This window comes from Alosa pseudoharengus, unplaced genomic scaffold (assembly GCF_046254945.1).
Source record: "Alosa pseudoharengus isolate Yale_2024_CS ecotype anadromous, Long Island Sound unplaced genomic scaffold, YU_APseudo_1.1 YU_APseudo_1.1_scf_1, whole genome shotgun sequence".
NCBI classification, from domain to species: Eukaryota; Metazoa; Chordata; class Actinopteri; order Clupeiformes; family Clupeidae; genus Alosa; species Alosa pseudoharengus.
Genome location: NW_027468564.1, coordinates 51,732,519 through 51,738,518, shown reverse-complemented (window position 1 = coordinate 51,738,518; position 6,000 = coordinate 51,732,519). Strand labels below are relative to the sequence as shown.

The following is a 6,000-nucleotide window of genomic DNA, read 5'->3' as shown; positions in this document are numbered from 1 at the left end:
AGAGAAGTGTACAGAGGGATGTGTACAGAGAATGGGACAGCATAGACTGAGGGAGACGGTCATAGCGTGCATATAATTTAGCTGCTCTCGAGTTCTTAAAGTGTAGCTTGAAAACACCATATCCTGCGCTCAGAGACGATTAAAAACTAAACAGAGACTGTTTAAACCAAATGTCAGCGATTTCTGCAGCCCTACTGCCTCCAATTGAAAACGGACTGATTCATGTCTTTTTCTCTCATTAAACAAGTGAAGCACATTACGGCAAGCTGCTGCTGATCAGAGAATTTAAAAATAAAAACATGCTGACGTTTTGCCTTTTGCTTCAATACTAAGTGACGTGGGGCGAATTGAGGTTGTGCTCTCAAGGCATCAGGGCAACCTCAGATCGATTTAGAGCATCCATATTGGTTTTAGACCCATCGATATTGGTTTTCTCTCGAGTGGCGTTTCGGAGAAAGCAGCTCTTCCACACCACACTTTCCCATCCAAATCCCCTGCTGGACACTCCTCCTGGAGTGGTGACCAAGCCAAACTGTAACTCAAGTGACTGTTGTGTTTTAGTTAGCCAAAAGAAGCGCACGGATGTAGATGTTTGTACAGAAACCCTAGTGTAGACATAGGAGCACTCCCAGTGAGGTGGTACTGTATCGCTGTCCTTTAACCCGCCGCTTGCCCTCAGCGCACCCCAGAGTCGGCTCAGTAGGTTTGTGTGATGTTCCCTTTGTTTCTGCGGCATGTGTGTGTGTGTGTGCGTGTGTGTGTGCGTGTGTGTGTGTGCATGCGTGTGTGTTCGTGTGTGTGTGTGTGTGTGTGTGTGTGTGTGTGTCTATGTTTTTATTAGAGATGCTTAGATGCTAGCAGCCCCCAGGGGTCATTTCTTAAGATCATTTATATCCTGTGTTGTGTAACCAATGTCACAAGAAGTTTAAGACCTGCAATAAAACGTAATGACAGTGTCCCCTGTTAAATAGCCTTTTCTGTTCCCTCATGTCTGATTGTCAAATTAATCAACAACAACAACCAAAAAAACATTTATTGAGTTTTTTTTTCTATTGTTTACATGTAGTTGTTTAGTAAACATCCTTATCCAGAGCGACTTGCAGTACAACGTTCACAGTCTGGGACTCCACAGTACAGCCACTTTCTTCCTGTACAGCCCACAGGTGCGACAGGAAGTTGTGGGTGATGAAGTTCCATTGTGTTATATTTTGAAGTGGTTTTATCCTCCTATGCTTAAAACAGAAATGCAGCTGCCTACCAACACGTAGAAATTATAATGCAGTATATACACATGACATACATATAGTCTGATAGTTATGCGTGCCTTTCACTTAGTGTAATAGCATGGTGTGATCATACACATTCCCATTAGGACTTGTCACAGAGTGTCACCGATAGTTGCCTGTCACTGTCAGTAGTGTAATAGCATGGTGTGATCCACATTCCACCGATAGTTATGCGTGCCTGTCACTTAGACTAATAGCATGGTGTGATACACATTCTCAGTAGAACTTGTCACCGAGTGTGTCTTTACGTGGACCCGCCCCGGGTAAGATTGGGTGGGGGTGAGGGGTGTGGCAGATGTATCCTGTTCTTCTGATGTTTCCCAAGCCCTTATCCTTGTTTTGGGAAGCCCAAACAATGCTAGTAGAGTACTCTAGAACTAGAATAGTTTAGTTTCACCTTCCCCAGGTTTCTGAATGCTGTGAGTTGCAACAGGTTGAGAATATTCCAGAATGTATCACTATGGAATGCAGTACCCCTGAGTCACCACAGGAAGGCAACAGCTCCAAATCTAACAATCTCCTCTATGAACAGATTCAATATCAACAGTTCCCACCCTTATTGAAATGATATACAGTCTTATCACACTGGCATCCTTACTTAGTATTATTTTTGTGAATATTCGAACGCTGAATGTAATGTTTACCGACGTCTTAGAACAAACGTTCTCCACTAATTGAGTTGGGTGGGAAAACATGAGATCTCCCTCCTCTCCTGGGTGTTTGTTTGTGGAGCAGCGGGTTGCCCGTACTGTAGCCCAGCGTCAAGGCGTCTCTGTGGGCGATGGACGGCTGGTGTTGGGTAAGAAACGAGGAGCCAGCGCACGTTGCTCAACTCCTGAACACCTCCTTCGCGGAAGACAAGAGAGCCTTCTGTTGCAGGCACAGGCCTAGCGGACTTCTAGGAAGCGAGAGTGGGGTTCAGGGGATGGTGTGGCCAGGAGCAGATGTTGACATCTGCCAGAGGGAGGAAGGAAGGAGGAGGAGGTTAGGGAAGTAGATACGAGTGAGTTACGCTAGCCTGACTCAGAGACATTTCCATGGAATCGCTCTCTCAAGCTTCACACTGTACTCAAAAGCAGGAACACTCAAGAGAATATTCACACTCACAAAGTTCTCACGAACATGAGCATTCTCTTGTAAACATTCACATACCACACACAAGCCAAATATTTTATTTATTAGTGGTCAAGGATCTGTATTTCAATATAATTACAAATAATTTGTCTTCCACTCAGAGTACATGTTGAAGACTCTGGAGGGACAGCAGGAACTGGGACTGGGGTTTACTGTAAGTGGAATCACCAGCATTCCGTAGCACACAGTCTGGCTGACTACCGTGTCAGGTGACCAGTGTATCGTAAGACCAATGAGCAGCTGAATGACCCCTCTCCTGGTAATCAGTGTAGGGCAGGGGTTCGGGTGGCATATTTGCTGTAAACACAGTACAGTATGTATGTACCACCAAATAACTTCGTTTTCAGTTTCTCTAATGAGTATAGGAATATACACATGAGTCTTCCGCTGTTATCTACAGGATGTTGGTGTGGATGAAGGAAGGGCAAAACAAGCTCAAATAGAGGAGGGCGTCAGCAGCCCTCCGATAACATTTTTTATGTATTTGAGAAAGGAGGGATGGAGGGGTGCATAGTGAAGGAATGACGAAAGGGCAGGAAGCAATAGTGTGTGTGTGGGCGTGTGTGTGTGTTGAGAGGGTGGGTTTTCCAGGGGGAGTGTCGGTATCATGTTGAGACCATGTAGAGGACCTCTAATCAGCCGAGGTTACACTTCATGTTCAATTTCCTTGAATTCCTTATTTCAAATTTTCGATTGACAGAATGGTAATGTGTAGTCACTGCTAAACAAGCAGCGCTGCAGTGTGACAGAAGCCACATGTGGAGTTTCCTCTCCTACCCAGTGTGAGAGAGGTTGAGATGAAGGGATGAAAACAACTCTGAACAGGAAGTCAGCTCTTATATAGCAACTCCAAAGGTGAGCGGAGATAAAAAAAATAAAAAAAAACACCCACCTAAGTTTTCAACTTGCACTGGGGATTTTACAGCCATGAGGCAGCTCTCTCTCTCTCTCCCCCTCTCTCTCTCTCTCCCTCTCTCTCTCTCTCCCCCTCTCTCTGCTGGTTGAGGAGGCTCTCGACGGCGCCTGGGTCCTAATGTGGGCCACATCTGCTCCAGTGGCCAGCTGCCGTCTCGGCGCTAATGGCCCAGGAGCAGCAGCCTAATCCCATCAGTGCGGTGCTGTTAGCCTTAGCATCACTAAACTCTGATGTGATTAGCTCCATTAGCGTATCCCTTGTGGCTAGGCACTGGCCTACCCACGTGCTGACTTATTTTCCACTCCCACTCCACTCACTGTATGAACAGACTTTTAGCTGGAACGAGAGAGTTGGAGACAGAGAGAGAGAGAGGGGGCGGGGGGGGGGTTGGCAGGGGAGAGAGAGTTGGAAAGAGAGGAGGGACAGGGGGCAGAGGCGGGATAGACCTTGAACAGTGGGACGAGTGACGTAACCGAACGCAGCACTCCGATGGGGTGGGTGGATGTTCCTGTCAGTCCAGGGTTCCGTGGTGATCAGGGTCCCCATCTGTCCAGGTTGGACATAGGTCACGGCGCATGTACACACACACACACACACACGCACACACACACACACCCACCACACACACACAGGCACACAAACACATGTTGCTGAGGTTGAGCCAAAGATACTGACAATCGGGAAAAAATGCCCACGCTCTTCTCTTGAATTGAACTGACCTATATGACCCAGATCTGCTCAGCTTGCAACACACAGTAGGCTACTAGTGTACTAGGCAGGTCTGAAGCGCGGGGCCAGGGAGAGAAGCAGGCTTCACACTACCCCGTGACTGAGAGCAATGCTTCCCTTGGGCCTCGCACGGCAGTGTGGCTGAGCGCCCATCATCGCCTCCAGTGTTGACTCTTCACACGCGGCTCTCACCGTCACGGAGTCGTGGAGAGGGTGCCACACTTAACACGCACATCCTGGGGCGCAGGTGGTGGGAGCTGTTCAGTGCTATATGTGGAGTTCAGTAGACTTCGAGTGGTCTTGAACGCAGCCACACAGCTGTTCAGTGCTATGTGGGGTTCAGTAGGCTTCAAGTGGTCTTCAACGCAGCCACTTGATGTATTGTTAATATTATATATCACATCAAAACGGTTGTTTCTTTACATTTTGTTAATATTTCTGTCATTTTAAAATGTTGAAATAAAAAAAAAAACTCTACATAGCACATTTGATGAGGAAGAGGTGAAATTGTAATAATTAAAAAAAAACTCAACATAGCACATTTAAAGAGGACGAGGAAGAGGTGAAACTGAAATAATTGTGTCCATGTATGACAGCAGTGTCTGTGTGGACTGGTCCACTGGAAAGAGCCCACTGGTCAAATGAGAAATACCACGTTGGTAACTTAGTATCACTTGGTATACTCACGTTATGATGCAAAGAAGGCCATGCCCCAAACAGCTTGCCAAGAACCACCAGAAAATGGTGTATGTAAGAGTGAGATAATGGACCCCTCCCAGATCAATGCTACAGTACAATGAACTCTGAATAGGGTTGGTGGGAGAGAGTCATGCATACATAAACACACACACACACACACACACAAAAGACAGTGAAGGCACTGTGCTCACATGTTTCATTGTGTGTGTGTGTGTGTGTGTGTGTGTGTGTGTGTTTGCCATCATGGTGGTTGTGGGTGGGATGAGTTGTGGTACTATGTAATCCATCTGCCTTTTCCACATTCCAAACATACCACACACTCTATGTGATCTCTCAGCACCCAGCAAGACCTGCATGGGGCAACACACACACACACACACACAAGAGGTATTCATTCTCTCTCTCTCTCACTCTCTCTCTCTCTGTCCTTAACTTATCATACATAGGTATCCCCTAATTCATGCTGAGTACTTTTCTGGCATGGCATTAGGTTGTCACATTATTGGTCATCCATCTATCTCTCTGGTCCTCATTGGTGTTCGAATCTGTGGCAGAAACTAGTCACCTGGAATGTTCAATGTATTGATCTTCCCACCACCTACACTGAGCAGTGTGAATAACAAATCGACTCTGCATCCTTGAGAAGAGTGTGTAACCAGTAATGCAAGAGACAATTGGAGTTGTCTCCACCTGAATAATCTGTTGTCCGTGTTTCTATTTTAGACTTTCTGTCATACAACAAACTTAATAGTATAGTTCATTCAAAATCTCCCTTTGAGGTTATTGTTCCATTTGCTTTGCAAATATGGATGGACCCTTCCATTGGACCAGTGGCAAGACAACAATTTGAATAAATAGTAAAAACAAAAAAACACACACAAATGTTGATGACGGGTCAAGTTCTTGTGTGATCTTGATGATGCAGGCAGCAGAATGGACGGGTTTAGCGCCACCCAGTAGGTCACATGGGAGATTTAATTATAAATGTGTTTCTGTGAAACCTTAATTCACAAATCCATTGTTCAAAGGCCTAATGCATTTTACATGATTTTGCAATAAAAATGGAATTAGGGGTTGTTCTTATTCCAAGAAAGTAAGCTCGGGAGGGAGATTTGGCCACCTCCAAACATCGCTGTTTTTAATCATTCGATTCACTTTTTAAAATAATCTATAAATATACTGTAGGCTCACTTTAATAAGACGCCTTATCAAAGAAAGTTGGACCATTTCCAAATG

The 6,000-nt window shown here is 45.5% G+C and overlaps 1 protein-coding gene across 2 annotated transcripts in view; it reads left to right on the top strand.

Annotated features, from left to right (window-relative positions):
* The window catches only part of smarca4b (SWI/SNF related BAF chromatin remodeling complex subunit ATPase 4b), a 23,326-nt gene extending 22,370 nt beyond the window's left edge, over window positions 1–956 (top strand). For both annotated transcript variants that reach the window (XM_076291926.1, XM_076291917.1), the window contains exon 34: window positions 1–956. This exon is cut by the window's left edge and continues 372 nt beyond it. The gene's annotated coding sequence lies outside the window, so the exon portion shown is untranslated.
* Window positions 957–6,000: the final 5,044 nt, after the last annotated feature.